Consider the following 14678-nt stretch of genomic DNA (forward strand, 5'->3'; position numbering starts at 1 on the left):
AAGAAAAATTCGGAGTAGGTATTAAAATTCATGGAGAAGAAATAAAAACTTTGAGGTTCGCCGATGACATTGTAATTCTGTCAGAGACAGCAAAGGACTTGGAAGAGCAGTTGAATGGAATGGACAGTGTCTTGAAAGGAGGATATAAGATGAACATCAACAAAAGCAAAACAAGGATAATGGAATGTAGTCTAATTAAGTCGGGTGATGCTGAGGGAATTAGATTAGGAAATGAGGCACTTAAAGTAGTAAAGGAGTTTTGCTATTTGGGGAGCAAAATAACTGATGATGGTCGAAGTAGAGAGGATATAAAATGTAGGCTGGCAATGGCAAGGAAAGCGTTTCTGAAGAAGAGAAATTTGTTAACATCCAGTATAGATTTAAGTGTCAGGAAGTCATTTCTGAAAGTATTCGTATGGAGTGTAGCCATGTATGGAAGTGAAACATGGACGATAAATAGTTTGGACAAGAAGAGAATAGAAGCTTTCGAAATGTGGTGCTACAGAAGAATGCTGAAGATTAGATGGGTAGATCACATAACTAATGAGGAAGTATTGAATAGGATTGGGGAGAAGAGAAGTTTGTGGCACAACTTGACCAGAAGAAGGGATCGGTTGGTAGGACATGTTCTGAGGCATCAAGGGATCACCAATTTAGTATTGGAGGGCAGCGTGGAGGGTAAAAATCGTAGAGGGAGACCAAGAGATGAATACACTAAGCAGATTCAGAAGGATGTAGGTTGCAGTAGGTACTGGGAGATGAAAAAGCTTGCACAGGATAGAGTAGCATGGAGAGCTGCATCAAACCAGTCTCAGAACTGAAGACCACAGCAGCAATTCATTCATTTTACTTTTGTGTAGACCTCTTTACTTAATCTGTGATGGAGCAAGCAACTGCCTTTATGTTGCGACAAATCTTCGTCCTCGAAATGCTGACAAAATTAGTGACATAATAATCCTGCTGAGCTTAGGAAGTCAGACATTTCTTCGTCATATGCAAAAGTGGCGATGGTTCAGTTTGAAAATAATTTACTTTTATTCAGTTTTGGGCATATAATAATGCATTTCTGAAAGGAGCATTGACACATTAATGAAACTGAATAGTTTGTTTTTCAAAGATCTATGGCAGTATGTAACACTTACACTTTTTTTAAATTTCAGTATATTATACTACGATTACACCACATAGCAACCTCATTAAGCCTTGAGGGATCAAACAATGCTACAATGACCAATGAAAGAAATATTACAATTACATTCTGTAAATAGTTGAGTGCATAATGGAACAAGTGGTGTGTAATGAAAACCCTTCTGTTCTACGTGAGTGTAAGCACATGAGTGGAATATATGGTGACTGCTGCGAAGTAGATGGTGGAAAGGTAAAGCCACGAAGTGAAGAAGGACAGTAGAGTCGCCATGGCATCCTGGAAACCACATGGAGTGCTAGCATCCTCAGTTCATTGTAGTCCCGCCTTGCTATTCTGGTTGTCAGTAACTGAGTGGAGTTGGTGGTGATCACTAAGAGGTAGCCGGCGGTAAGGGTCAGATGCTGTTTAGGATGCCTGACAGTGTGGCCCTCGGTCATGGAGAACGTATTGTGCACCATAATAATGAGCTCACAGTAGACAGCCCTACTGTTCTACCTGAGTGCCAGGAGCAGAGTGAAGCACGTGGTGACTACCGAGAGGTAGACCGTGATGAGGCTCAGTTGCAGCACGAAGGCGCCCAGCAGGCAGGCCGTGGGGGTCCTGGAAACCGAGCTGCGAGCCAGCATCATCAGCTCGTGGTGCACACCACCGCTGTTCGGTTTGTACTTCAGCAACAGCTGAGTAGTCAGCTGGGCCGTACGGCGTGCTTCTGACGTCACGCAGTGGACTGGTACCAGCACCAGAAACATCTGAAGCATATGCGAAATCAATTCTAGACACAAGTCGGAGGTCATGTCTACCTCCGGTCCAAAAATTTTTTCCCTCATAACAAAGACGTACACTGTTTGAGTTATCGCAAGGAACAAAGTAGTGAGGTGTATCACAAGAAATATCTCATGAATACTGGTGATTACTGCGGACAGTTCACACAGGGCCTCGTAGCCTCGTCTGAGCGAACGCACTTTAGATGATGTACAGGAAGTAGTATAACTACGCACACATGTTTCATGGAGCAGAAATTCTCTGCAATGGTTTGCTTTTCTGTTGTTGCCCGTCTGTGCCTCAGTGTACCACTTGAACAGACAGGAATTGATTGTTTTAATTCTGTGTTTCAAAATCACCTGTAAGTTGGAAAATTTTAAAAGTGTTATGGCAATAACTGCCGCACTTCTTAAGAAGCAAAATGAAAGTATTTTACCTTCCATATCTGAAAACTGAGTGAATTTATAAAAGCTTTGTGCAAAGTACTGTATCACAAGGAAGATTACCTGCAACTTCACAAACTTAGCTACTGACGTATTTTTTGGCGCAGCACAGATGCTAAATATTTGGTCGCAGAATGATGTTAGCTGCAGAATCCTTTGATATCTTGCCCTACTACCAATAGCATCACATGCAATGGACAGTATAGCCAAAATATTACAGTTAAAAGCAGCTACAAGAATTAAATTGTTTATTGTGGAGTTTCTTTCTACAACATGTATAAATAAAGAAAAACTGGTGCAACACGTAACGATTTGTAAACTAGCGAAAAATGTTAATATGACATAATCCTTTCTTGTCCTCCTGAGAGTGGCAGTTCTCGCATCAACTGAGTAGGGCAGCAAACCAAACATCTTACACATAAATAGAAATGGCTTAACATCCAGCAGCAAAGACACTGTAGCCGACGGCTGTGAAGTTCTGCTTTCCTTAATGATCTGCATCTGTAATACAAACATACTATTTCACAATGTATCTTGCAGCTCAAAAAAGGAAAATTATGTAATTTATAAATTGAGACCGGTCACTATACTATTCTGTATCCCATAAATGATTGACGTTACGTATATTATAGACTCCATTTCACCACTGAAACTGTTTTCGACAGCTTTGGTACATATCTTAAAATTATTAAACCACAATGAGGGAGGAACATACACAATTTTCGTTGGAAGCAGCTATTTTGCTTTGCATCCAGGGGTGACCAGAGAGAGTAGTACCACAGCCCCAGTGATTAATTACACTAAGATGAAAATAATGAACTACCAGCGTGCCATCAGGAGAACAGTCATAATTAGTACCCAAGTTATACGATCAGCTGGAAAATTTGTCTGCTTAGGACAACAGAAAGCAACAAACATGCGAGCACTTAGGGACATAGACAGGGGGTAAAGATGATTTGATTTGGAATTCATTTGGTAAGTGAATATGTAATCAAAATCAAATTCCGATCATTACTAAAACGAAAATTGTACGACCAGTGTACACTGTCGCTTCTCACTAGCGGAACTGAAACGTGGAAGTTAAATGCTCAACGAGTTCCAGAATGAATGGTTTTCCAACAACCAATGATGAGATGGATTTTGTAAATATGATGTTTGGACAGAAAAAAAATGCATAAGAGAAAAGGCAGAAGTTGAGGGTGTGATAGGGAAATCGAGATGGTTTGGATTCAAAGGGGGGCGAAACGTTCAGATAGACTAGGCAGAGTCATTGTCAATTTCATTGTTGTGGGAAAAGAACAGAAGAACGACCTAGTGGAAGCTATGTTGGTAAGGTAAAGGTATAGGCAAGACAAACTTGATTGGGAAAAGGCTAGCATCATAATATACGAGTACGTCTGGAAGAGGCCTACATCCAGCAATGGGTTGGAACTGGGTGATAATGATGATGATAATGACGATGGTACTTGTTGTTCTATGTCGAGTAAATGTTAATTTAGTTACTCTGAAACTGTAAAATGCTAAAAGGGTCTGGTCCATTGCTGCGCAACACTAAAGATTTTATTATATGTACAATACGCCAAAAATTAGCAGTCACCGAATGATGAACGCATAAGTACATTGACACAACTTTGGCACAGAACTAAAGCAAATAACATGAAATTAAAACTTCCTGGCAGATTAAAACTGTGTGCCGGACCGAGACTCGAACTCGGGACCATCGCCTTTCGCGGGCAAGTGCTCTACCAACTGAGCTACCCAAGCACGACTGACGCACTATCCTCACAGCTTTACTTCTGCCAGTACCTCGTCTCCTACCTTCCAAACTTTACAGAAGCTCTCCGGCGAACCTTGCAGAACTAGCAGTCCTGAAAGAAAGGATATTGCGGAGAGTCTCGGTCCGGCACACAGTTTTAATCTGCCATGATGTTTCATATCAGCGCACACCCCGCTGCAGACTGAAAATCTCATTCTGGAAACATCCCCCAGGCTGTGGCTAAGCCATGTCTCCGCAATATCCTTTCTTTCAGGAGTGGTAGTTCTGCAAGGTTCGCAGGAGAGCTTCTGTAAAATTTTGAAGGTAGGAGATGAGGTGCTGGCAGAAGTAAAGCTGTGAGGAAGGGGCGTGAGTCGTGCTTGGGTAGCTCAGTTGGTAGAGCACTTGCCCGAAAGGCAAAGGTCCCGAGTCCGAGTCTCGGTCCGGCACACAGTTTTAATCCGCCAGGAAGTTTCATATCAGCGCACACTCCGCAGCAGAGCGAAAATCTCATTCTGGAAACATGAAATTACAGAATTCAGTACTTGTCAGGTGATAATGTTTAATGCAGAATCTCTGTCAGTTCCACAAAACCTTCAACTGCATCTTCTTCTCATCAGTGCTCACTCCCAGAACCAATTTCACTGTTTTCAGAAAGCTCTTACTAAAATATCAGGTCACAGACTTCTGTTCTCGCAGTTATGTCCAGTACCTCTCCAGTTCCCACTTCAGCAAGCAGTAGCATGACGCATATAATGTCTCCAACTCGCTACATGAACTAATCATAATTATAAGGGTTTAATACATACTGGTAAGTTATTTTCAATGTCTTTCCAAGAGTGTAATTGATATTAATATTTGTCGACTACGAGGGCATTGTAGTTGAAGTACGTGTGTACACTGGACAGGGATTGGGGAAGGAAATCGACTGCAGTCCAGCTTGTGTCTTCAGCAGTTTACGGTAACTTTGGATCACACACATTGAAAACCTGATAATGACTGTATCGTGGATTAGATAACTGCTCTCACCTTAGGGGAAGGAAGGAAAATTAGAGCTTAGCGTCCCACCACCATCGACGTCATTAGACGTGTATGTGAGTAACCGGAGGGAGGCAGAAGAAGTATGTTGTAGCTTGCTGAAGGAACCATTCTGTCTACAGACTGCGTTACTGTAGTAAATTAGCGACAAACCAAAACAGAATAATTGGGCAGAATGTTAAAACATTCCCTGAAATGTTTCGCTTTGCTCTTGCAAACGCGTCACCTAGCTCGTTCATGGTCGATAGTAATTTCCACTTGAAACACTACATTATTGTCTAAGTGCCCACTCTCGGAACAAGAGAACAGAGTGTAGCCATGTGCAATGTATGTCGATACTACCGAAATTACATTTCAGCGTGTTCTATATGGAAGAAAGCATATCGTTGAGAAATGATGTCTTGACTGCCTACTGTTTGTTAAGAGAATTAATCTCTCGATCCTTTGTTTTGTATGTGGTGTTCTAGTCTCTAGTCTCATAAAATATGCAACAGAGATTGCGTAAAATTAGCAAAACAGGAGACAGGTGCACACTGTGAGGATGTGTAATATTCATGATTGGACAGTTCAGACGATAAAGGAGTTCCTTCTGAAGGGTGACATTATAGGTTAGAGTTTTAGTCTGTTAGGTAGTCTGAAAAGATTACACATTCTGCTGGAGAGTGAAAGATCTTCTGGATCCCGATTTCCTATTTAACTGACAATCGTAACTAAAGTTAATTTTAATCTTTTAAGGGAGCATATCAGAAACCGAAAAAGCCTATTTCAGTTGAAGTCCACAATTACTACTTGAAAATTATGTAAATGTACCCATTAGATTTGATGGTCATGTTTTGCTTGCATTACATTACCAGGAATATAGTTTCCACTTACCTCAGCTGTATGTCAATCTATAGGTTGCAACTGCAGGCATACAGTGGCCTCGCCAAGGATAATAGAGTTATGTGGAGGCTACCTATTATATTCTTGACGCTTCTTCTTGATTGCTTTCGCAATAAGAACGCACACCATTAGCTAATTAGGGAAATATCGCTGCCGTGTCACGAGTTGTTCCACTTGCATGTTCAGCATTGATTAATTGGTCGTTATTTATGTACGGGAAGAAAACATTCATGTTCAAATGCTCCAGCAACTTACGGGCTGCTATCAGCCCCTGATCTACGATATTTCCGAGCCGGGGCAAAAACTAGCCCCCCACCCCTGCCCATCTAGCGTTTCAGATAGGACTTCAAAAATTAAAAAAAAAAAAGATTTTTCACAACTGCATTCATTTTATAGTGCACGTCTTTCTGAAGAGTGCGACTACATAAAACTATTATGTTCGAGGAAATGTCAGCCACTTTATTCGGTGTTAAGTGCCCAAAAGTGCAGTGCCTTCACACAGCATTCTTCTATCACACATCACTGCATTTCGCTCTGTGGAATTCAAGTGTGTTTATTTTGTAATGGAAGCCATTAAACCTATACTCATGATAGTGTAAATTAAAATGTCCTGTGGAGCTCTCCTGCTCCAAGTCGGCCGGTTTGACATACTTCGCCGGCCGGAGTGGCCGAGCGGTTCTAGGCGCTACAGTCTGGAACCGCGAGACCGCTACGGTCGCAGGTTTGAATTCTGCCTCGGGCAAGGATGTGTGTGATGTCCTTAGGTTAGTTAGGTTTAAGTAGTTCTAAGTTCTAGGGGACTGATGACCTCAGCAGTTAAGATCCATAGTGCTCCGAGCCATTTGAACCTCCGTTTTTTTGACATACTTCCCCCTAAAAAAAGAAGCTCTCAATTAATACAGGTGGGGGGGGGGGGAAATTATTTGTGATCTAGAGAATAATAACTCTTAAGGAAATTTTCACTCTTCATTGCATATTAGCTAGTATCTTTCTCTATTGTGTGACATAAAATTAAATACTGGGTGATCAAAAAGTCAGTATAAATTTGAAAACTGAATAAATCACGGAATAATGTGGATAGAGAGGTAAAAGTTGACACACATGCTTGCAATGACATGGGGTTTTATTAGAACCAAAAAAATACAAAAGTTCAAAAAATGTGCGACAGATTGCGCTTCATCTGATCAGAATAGCAATAATTAGCATAACAAAGTAAGACAAAGCAAAGATAATTTCTTTAGAGGAAATGCTCAATATGTCCACCATCATTCCTCAACAACAGCTGTAGTCGAGGAATAATGTTGTGAACAGCACTGTAAAGCATGTCCGGAATTATGGTGAGGCATTGGCATCGGATGTTGTTTTTCAGCATCCCTAGAGATGTCGGTTGATCACGATACATTGCGACTTCAGGTAGCCCCAAAGCCAATAATCGAACGGACTGGGGTCTGGGGACCTGGGAGGCCAAGCATGACGAAAGTGGCGGCTGAGCACACGATCATCACCAAACGACGCGCGCAAGAGATCTTTCACGCGTCTAGCAATATGGGGTGGAGCGCCATCCTGCATAAACATCGTACGTTCCAGCAGGTTTTTATCAGCCAGGCTGGCGATGATGCGATTCTATAACATATCGGCGTACCCCTCACGCGTCACGGTAGCAGTTACAAAACCAGAATCAAGCATTTCCTCGAAGAAAAAAGGCCCGGTAACGGTAGATGTGGTAAATCCAACCCATACCGTGACTTTCTCATCGTGCAATGGAGTTTCCACGACAGTTCTAAGATTTTCGGTAGCCCAAACTCAGCAGTTGTGGGCGTTGACAGACCCTTGGAGCGTGAAATGAGCTTCGTCGGTCCCCAACACGTTACTCAACCAATCGTCATCTTCCGCCATCTTTTGAAACGCCCACATCGCAAATCCCCTCCGTTTCACTAAATCGCCAGGTAACAGGTCATGATGCCGATGGATTTTGTACGGATAGCATCGCAGGGTACGCACGGGCGCGGACTTCCCTGCACATAGACGAACGCGCTGCAGTCTCCATTTCTTCCTGAACTGTCTCAGCAGCATTACGCCTTGTGCCCGTCGGCTACTATGGTGTCTATCGTCTAAACAACCGGTGGTTTCGAACTTCAAAATCATTCTCACCACAGCTGCATTTGTCAACGGACCTTTTCGCGTTCGAATCCCATTCCTATGGCGATAGGATCGTAACGTTGAACTAGCACATTCCCCATTCTGATAATACAGCTTCAATAAAAGCGCCTTTTCAGCTAACGTAAACATGCTGCGACTGCTGGCGCAACTGATTCTCACTCTCATTATAGCTCCTTTTATACACGATTGTCATGTGCAGTCACTAACGTTTTGCTGTCCAGCGCCATCTGTCGGACATTCTGTGAACTTTGTTTTTTTATTGGTTCTAATAAAACGCCATGTCTTTCCAAGCATGTGTGTCAGTTTTTACCTCTCTATCTACATTATTCCGTGGTTTATTCAGTTTTCAAATTTATACTGACTTTTTGATCACCCAGTATGTGAAACATAAAACCAGTAAAGAGAAGAGATATTTCTTCAATCCTTAGATTCCAGCATTTTTTCTCTCTAATTTTGCCACAGCCTTACACGGCTTACTTTCCTTGCTGCGAAAGAATCCGTTACCTCATCAAAGTCCGTCAAACGTTTTGCTACGTGAAAAATCAAAATGTAGTTGTCGAAGACTGAAAAAGGTGTTAATACAAATAGTATCTAAGAGGAGTGTGGTTTCTCGATTTAATTACATCTGCTTTGTCACTGTCAGCTAGATACAACGAAATACCCCTTTCTAATATTGAAGCAATTGTAGCACACGCCAAATAAGCGAAACTGTTTTGGCACAAATGGTCATTTTCATGGAGCTCATTTACATAAATAACACGACAGAACACAACTCACGAAGTACTAATACCAAATGTCTATTAGACTACTACAAGCAAAACGTTTTGTTAGGAAACAGTTTCACATACAATTCATATGGTCCAGTTTCTCAAGCTTGAGATCGAAAATCGGTAGTAGTTACGAAATTTTTACATAAATTTGGAATCGTCATATTCTCCCATATAATTTGTGTTATATTCCCGTTTCTTCTCCGTCTTCGTTCTAACAAACAATCCTGTCATCACTAATTTTGTTACTATTCCGGCCATTGTCAAAACTTATCATCCAGTTAACTTCACTAACATTTCCAGAATCACAGGTACAGTTGTCCCATGTTTATTTACCAGTTAGGTGTTATTGCGTGTTCGTACAACGCATTTACCGTGCTATTCCGAGAACACGACTTAAAGCAGCTGCTAACTGGAAACTGTATGACTGGTGGGGTAACGATCTGGAGCAAAACTTTCTCTAAAATTTTAATTTACTTGGAAACACCGAGATGGTAATATGCAATCTTTCTTACCTGTTAGTATTTTATTTCCACACTGGTAATCTGGATCTATGGATTTCGATAGTAATTATAGCAACGTTGATAATTCACACACCCAGTCAACAGCATAAAGAAACAGCTATTGGGGCGTTTTGGCTCAGCTCATATAGCCCCATCCCCTCCATCCCCTTTTTCTTGTGATAAGTTTTTTATATCTAGATGCGAGGGGGATTCGTTTGGCAGACACATCACGTAAACTAAGCACGCATTCAAAAATCGACTTTTAATTTAGAAATCAACTTCAAAATGTTCTAAACGCAGCTGGGATACGAATAATCGATAGATCAACGTGCGCTGGATGCTAGGTGCTTTGTGGAACAAGTTTTCTTTTCAAGAATATGAATTTGGCCCACCATAAATTGCCGCCCTGGGCAGTTACCCAGGAATGCTCCCTCCACTTCCCCAGATCCGGACCAGGCTATTATTGCCAAGTAGTTCTACCACCATCAGTGACGACCTGTTTTTACTGCTAGTGTGGTTACAATTGATATTAACTGACATTCCATAACGTATATGACGTGGTGATCTACTCTGCTCTTTGGAGGAAGATATAGGGAAGTACTCTGAAGTAACAGAATAACAGATTTTCGTAATTACTTCGCATTACACGAAAGAATTCCTTTGTGTACCGATTGGCTGCACAGAACACTAGGTGCTACAACAACTGCCTGGACACCGCTAGTGATTACACACTGCACCGCGCTGTAGGATAATTTTGACAGCACTAAAACAATAACCTCCTGTGTCGTGAACAAACAACTATTTTGGCTAATTTGATCATAATGTTGTGAGGCGTCAGGTAGGAAGTCTCCTGGAGCCACACCCAACGACTAACCAAATAGTTGTAGTAGTTCTCCCAAGCGGTATGTGGATGGAGCAGACGGAGTCCCACATACGACGCATATTCAGAAAGAAATTGCAATAGAGCCTGATTTTATTTCTTTTAGAAAAAGTGCATTTGAAAAAAATTACAGGATACTGTTATACAGTCGTTGACTATTTATCCGCATAATCATCATTCCGTTCGTTGAAATGAGGTGAGCCGTGGCACAAGCTTCTTTATGCTCTCCTCAAGGAACTCTACCACCAACTCCTTCCCTCATTTCAGAATCCCTTCTGCACCTACTCGTCCGTTGAAAATGTATTTCACTCATCTGTGCCTTCTGCAGGTGAAAAGATAGTAATCCCCAGGGACCAAGTCAGGGGACTAGAGGAGGGGTGTTGAAAACATTCCAACCAGATGAATCAAGACTGTAACTCTTCAGGCTTTCCCGGCGATCTAATGACATCTTGGGTTGTCGGGTGTTCTGCCGGATATAAGCGTCGTACTTGCACGACATTTCGGTCACGTAGCTCGTAACCTTCCTCAGGTGCGACCTGAGACTGCTTCTCGAGTGGACCTGGTCCAGTATTTATGCCTATGGCCTTCCCCCTCCACCAACGGCTGCAGGCGCTTCCTCTGTGGTCCGCGTCCATTCCCTGCGACCTGCTGGAGCGTTGCTGCTCCGTTTTCCGTCCGCTGCGGTTCTAGGTGTTCCCTCTGCGGTCTGCGCCCACCAAACCCGCTCCTGGGGGTTTCATCTACGGCCTGGGGTACCAAGCGTTCCCCCTGCGGTCCGCGCCATGTCACCACGACCTGTTGGAGCGTTGCCGCTCCGTTTTTGTCCGCTGCGGCTCTGGATGTTCCCTCTGCGGTCCGCGCCCACCAGTCCAACTTCTGGGTGTTCCAACTTCGGTCTGGTGCGCCTGGCAGTCCGTCAGGGACATGGAGATGTAAAACAAGCCCCTGACGGACTGCCAGGCGCACCAGACCGAAGATGGAACACCCAGAAGTGGGACTGGTGGGCGCAGGTGGCAGAGAATGGGCGCGGACCAAAGTGGAAGCGCCTGCAGTCGTTGGTGGAGGGGGAAGGCCATAGGCATAAATACTGGACCAGGTCCACTCGAGGAGCAGTCTCAGGTCGCACCTGATGAAGGTTACGAGCTACGTGACCGAAATATCGTGCAAGTAGGACGCTGATATCCGGCAGAACACCCGACAACCCAAGATGTGAATCAAGACTGTCTGAGAACGGGCGCTGTCATGCAACAAACACACTCATCTCGTCAGCATTGGCCTCTTTTTGCCGTGAATAATCCTTTTCAGCCTTTTAGGGTCTCACAGTATAATTGTAGATTGATGGTCTCCCCACAAAGCTGAAATTCAACCAAAACGATGTCTTTACGGTTTGAAAACACTGAAGCTATGATATTTTTGTCTGAAATTGCGGTTTTGAATTTTTGGGAAGATGGAGCATTCGTCTGACATCACTGTGACAAATTTTTTTTGTCTCAGGAATGTAATGAGCTGCCCACATTTCATCTCCGTTCAGAATCCAGCACAAAATATCCTCATCTCCCAATTCAAGTTGCCCAAGAAACACAGCTTACTTTTCTTTCTCTGTCAGGTCTTTTGAGACCCATATAGCGCACAGTTTACTGTATCTCAGAGTTTCTGTAAGTTTATCGTATAAAAGAGTTATGGAGAGTTGTGGAAATATTGTAGAAATGTCATCCGCTGTCAGTTAGCGACCCTTAAGAACAGTTTCCACAACATTTTGCACCAATTCATCAGTTGAAATGAAAAGCCTCACACTCCTCTGTTCGTCATGAGCATTTGTTCTGCATTCACTAACTAACCCACAGCACTTAAACACACTCGTTCTCTCAATAACACCTTCACTATAAGCAGTTTTTATTCATGAAAAACTTTCAGTAGGAACTGGATCACAGCACGTGGCTCGTACTTTGGGGATTTCACGTAGCTGCTTTGCTCGCTCTGGTCAGGGGATCCTTCGTCTCTCGCCTCCCCCCCCCCCCCCCCTCTGAAACTTAGTGTTGCCAACACTCCAAAAACAAAGACCGACAGCCTATTATGGTCACAGTAAACTTACTTCTTGAACATGCCTCATATTATCCTTGTTACACGCTTCTACGCAAAGAACAGTATTTTTTTCTCAATAGTGAGTTACCATAACACCACTGATGCCGTACGTCTTACGTGAATGAAAATAGGAAAGAAAATTAACTTTCTTGACACTTTCATCACCAAAATCTGTTAGTATTCTTAACTAAAAAGAAGCAGAGCCTAGACGATGAAGATATTTGTAACAGATTAATTCCAACTCAAGTTTTAATCAATACGAACACCAATAAAGTGGCACAAAGATTCAAAAATTTGGTGACAGTTGCGAGATACAGGAAATACACACATCAAAAAAGTTTTTCATCACTTCGGTTCCGAGAGTTTCGGAACCTGTTCAAAAAATTGGAACATAGATCAGCATAAACATCATTTCCGCACTTTTTATTGCTCATGAAAACCACACATTGCATGTTGTACCACCATACAGCGAGACCTTCAGAGGTGGTGGTCCAGATTGCTGTACATACCGGTACCTCTAATACACAGTAGCACGTCCTCTTGCATTGATGCATGCCTGTATTCGTCGTGGCATACTATCCACAAGTTCATCGAGGCACTGTTGGTCCAGATTGTCCCACTTCTCAACGGCGATTCGGCGTAGATAACTCAAAGTGGTTTGTGGGTACGTCGTCCATAAACAGCCCTTTCCAATCTATTCCAAGCATATTCGACAGGGTTCATACCTGGAGAACATACTGGCCACTGTAGTCGAGCGATGTTGTTATCTTGAAGGAAGTCATTCACAATATGTGAACGATGGCGGCGCAAACTGTCGTCCATGAAGACGAATGCCTCACTAATATGCTGCCAATATGGGTGCACTATCGGTGGGTGGACGGCATTCACATATCGTACAGCCATTACGGCGCCTTCCATGACCACCAGCAGGTTACGTCGGCCCTACGTACTGCCACCCCAAAACAAAAGGAAACCTCCATCTTGCTGCACTCACTGGGAAGTGTGTCTAACGCGTTCAGCCTGACCAAGTTGCCTCCGAAGATGTCTCCGACAATTGTCTGGCTGAAAGCATATGCGGCACTAATCGGTGAAGAGAACGTGATGCCAATCCTGCGTGGTCCATTCGGAATTTTTCTGGGCCCATCTGTAGCGCGCTGCATGGTGTCTTGGTTGCGAAGATGGGCCTCGCCATGGACGACGGGAGTGACGTTGAGCGTCATGTAACCTATTGCGCACAGTCTGAGTCGTTACACGACGTCCTGTGGCTGCACGAACAGCGTTATTCAACATAGTGGCCTTCTGGCAGCGTACGTCCGAGTCATGACAGTGCATAGACCATGGAGCTACTAACATAGAGACAGGGCGATGAGTGATTGGTGCACTCAGGTGTAGGTAAGTTGATTCACTTCACGAGTGCGTCAGTTGGTTTGGCAGGTAAATAAATCAGTCCATAGGTGAGTTCCGTACATGCATGCACAGCTTTCCAAACATGATCAGCCTAGAGGAGTTCGCACATGGCGTGAGCAGCTTTATTGGTGGCACACAGACAACCCCATGATACTAACTGACAGCTTGTATATTCGCGAAACACCTTGGTTTCATGTACTTTGAAGCGTTCTACAATGACGCAATAAGTTTAAGGAAATACCTTTCAATACACGATGTGACTTTCGCACCTTTCCTCCAGCCCTGTCGTGCTACCCTGGAAGATCTGATTAGGGTCTCTCGCTTTTAACTGGAGGCGAAACGATGCTTCTCTCTACTGCTTGATTAACAAATCATGTGAATACATCCACAAGCACATTGAGACTAAACATTATATTTACTCTTCCACACATGAGGCAACGGCCTTGCCGCAGTGGATACACCGGTTCCCGTAAGGTCACCGAAGTTAAGCGCTGTCGGGCGTGGTCGGCACTTGGATGGGTGACCATCCAGGCCGCCATGCGCTGTCGCCATTTTTCGGGGTGCACTCAGCCTCGTGATGCCAATTGAGGAGCTACTCGACCGAATAGTAGCGGCTCCGGTCAAAGAAAACCACCGTAAGTACCGGGAGAGCGGTGTGGTGACCCCACGACCCTCCTATCCGCCTCCTCCACCGAGGATGACACGGCGTTCGGATGGTCCCGGTAGGCCACTCGTGGCCTGAAGACGGAGTGCTTCCACACATGACAAAGACTGTCTGACGTAGAGGACAACAGTTTAAGTTCTTATTTTCACTTTTCTTCTGACATATGTACTTCCACCGTTATCGCTCA

General features: G+C 43.5%; 1 pseudogene; it reads left to right on the plus strand.

Annotated features, from left to right (window-relative positions):
* The first annotated feature begins 14260 nt into the window (after positions 1-14260).
* Positions 14261-14378, plus strand: LOC124796990 (annotated as a pseudogene).
* The last annotated feature ends 300 nt before the right edge of the window (positions 14379-14678 follow it).

Source organism: Schistocerca piceifrons, chromosome 4, assembly GCF_021461385.2.
Source record: "Schistocerca piceifrons isolate TAMUIC-IGC-003096 chromosome 4, iqSchPice1.1, whole genome shotgun sequence".
Lineage (NCBI taxonomy): Eukaryota > Metazoa > Arthropoda > Insecta > Orthoptera > Acrididae > Schistocerca > Schistocerca piceifrons.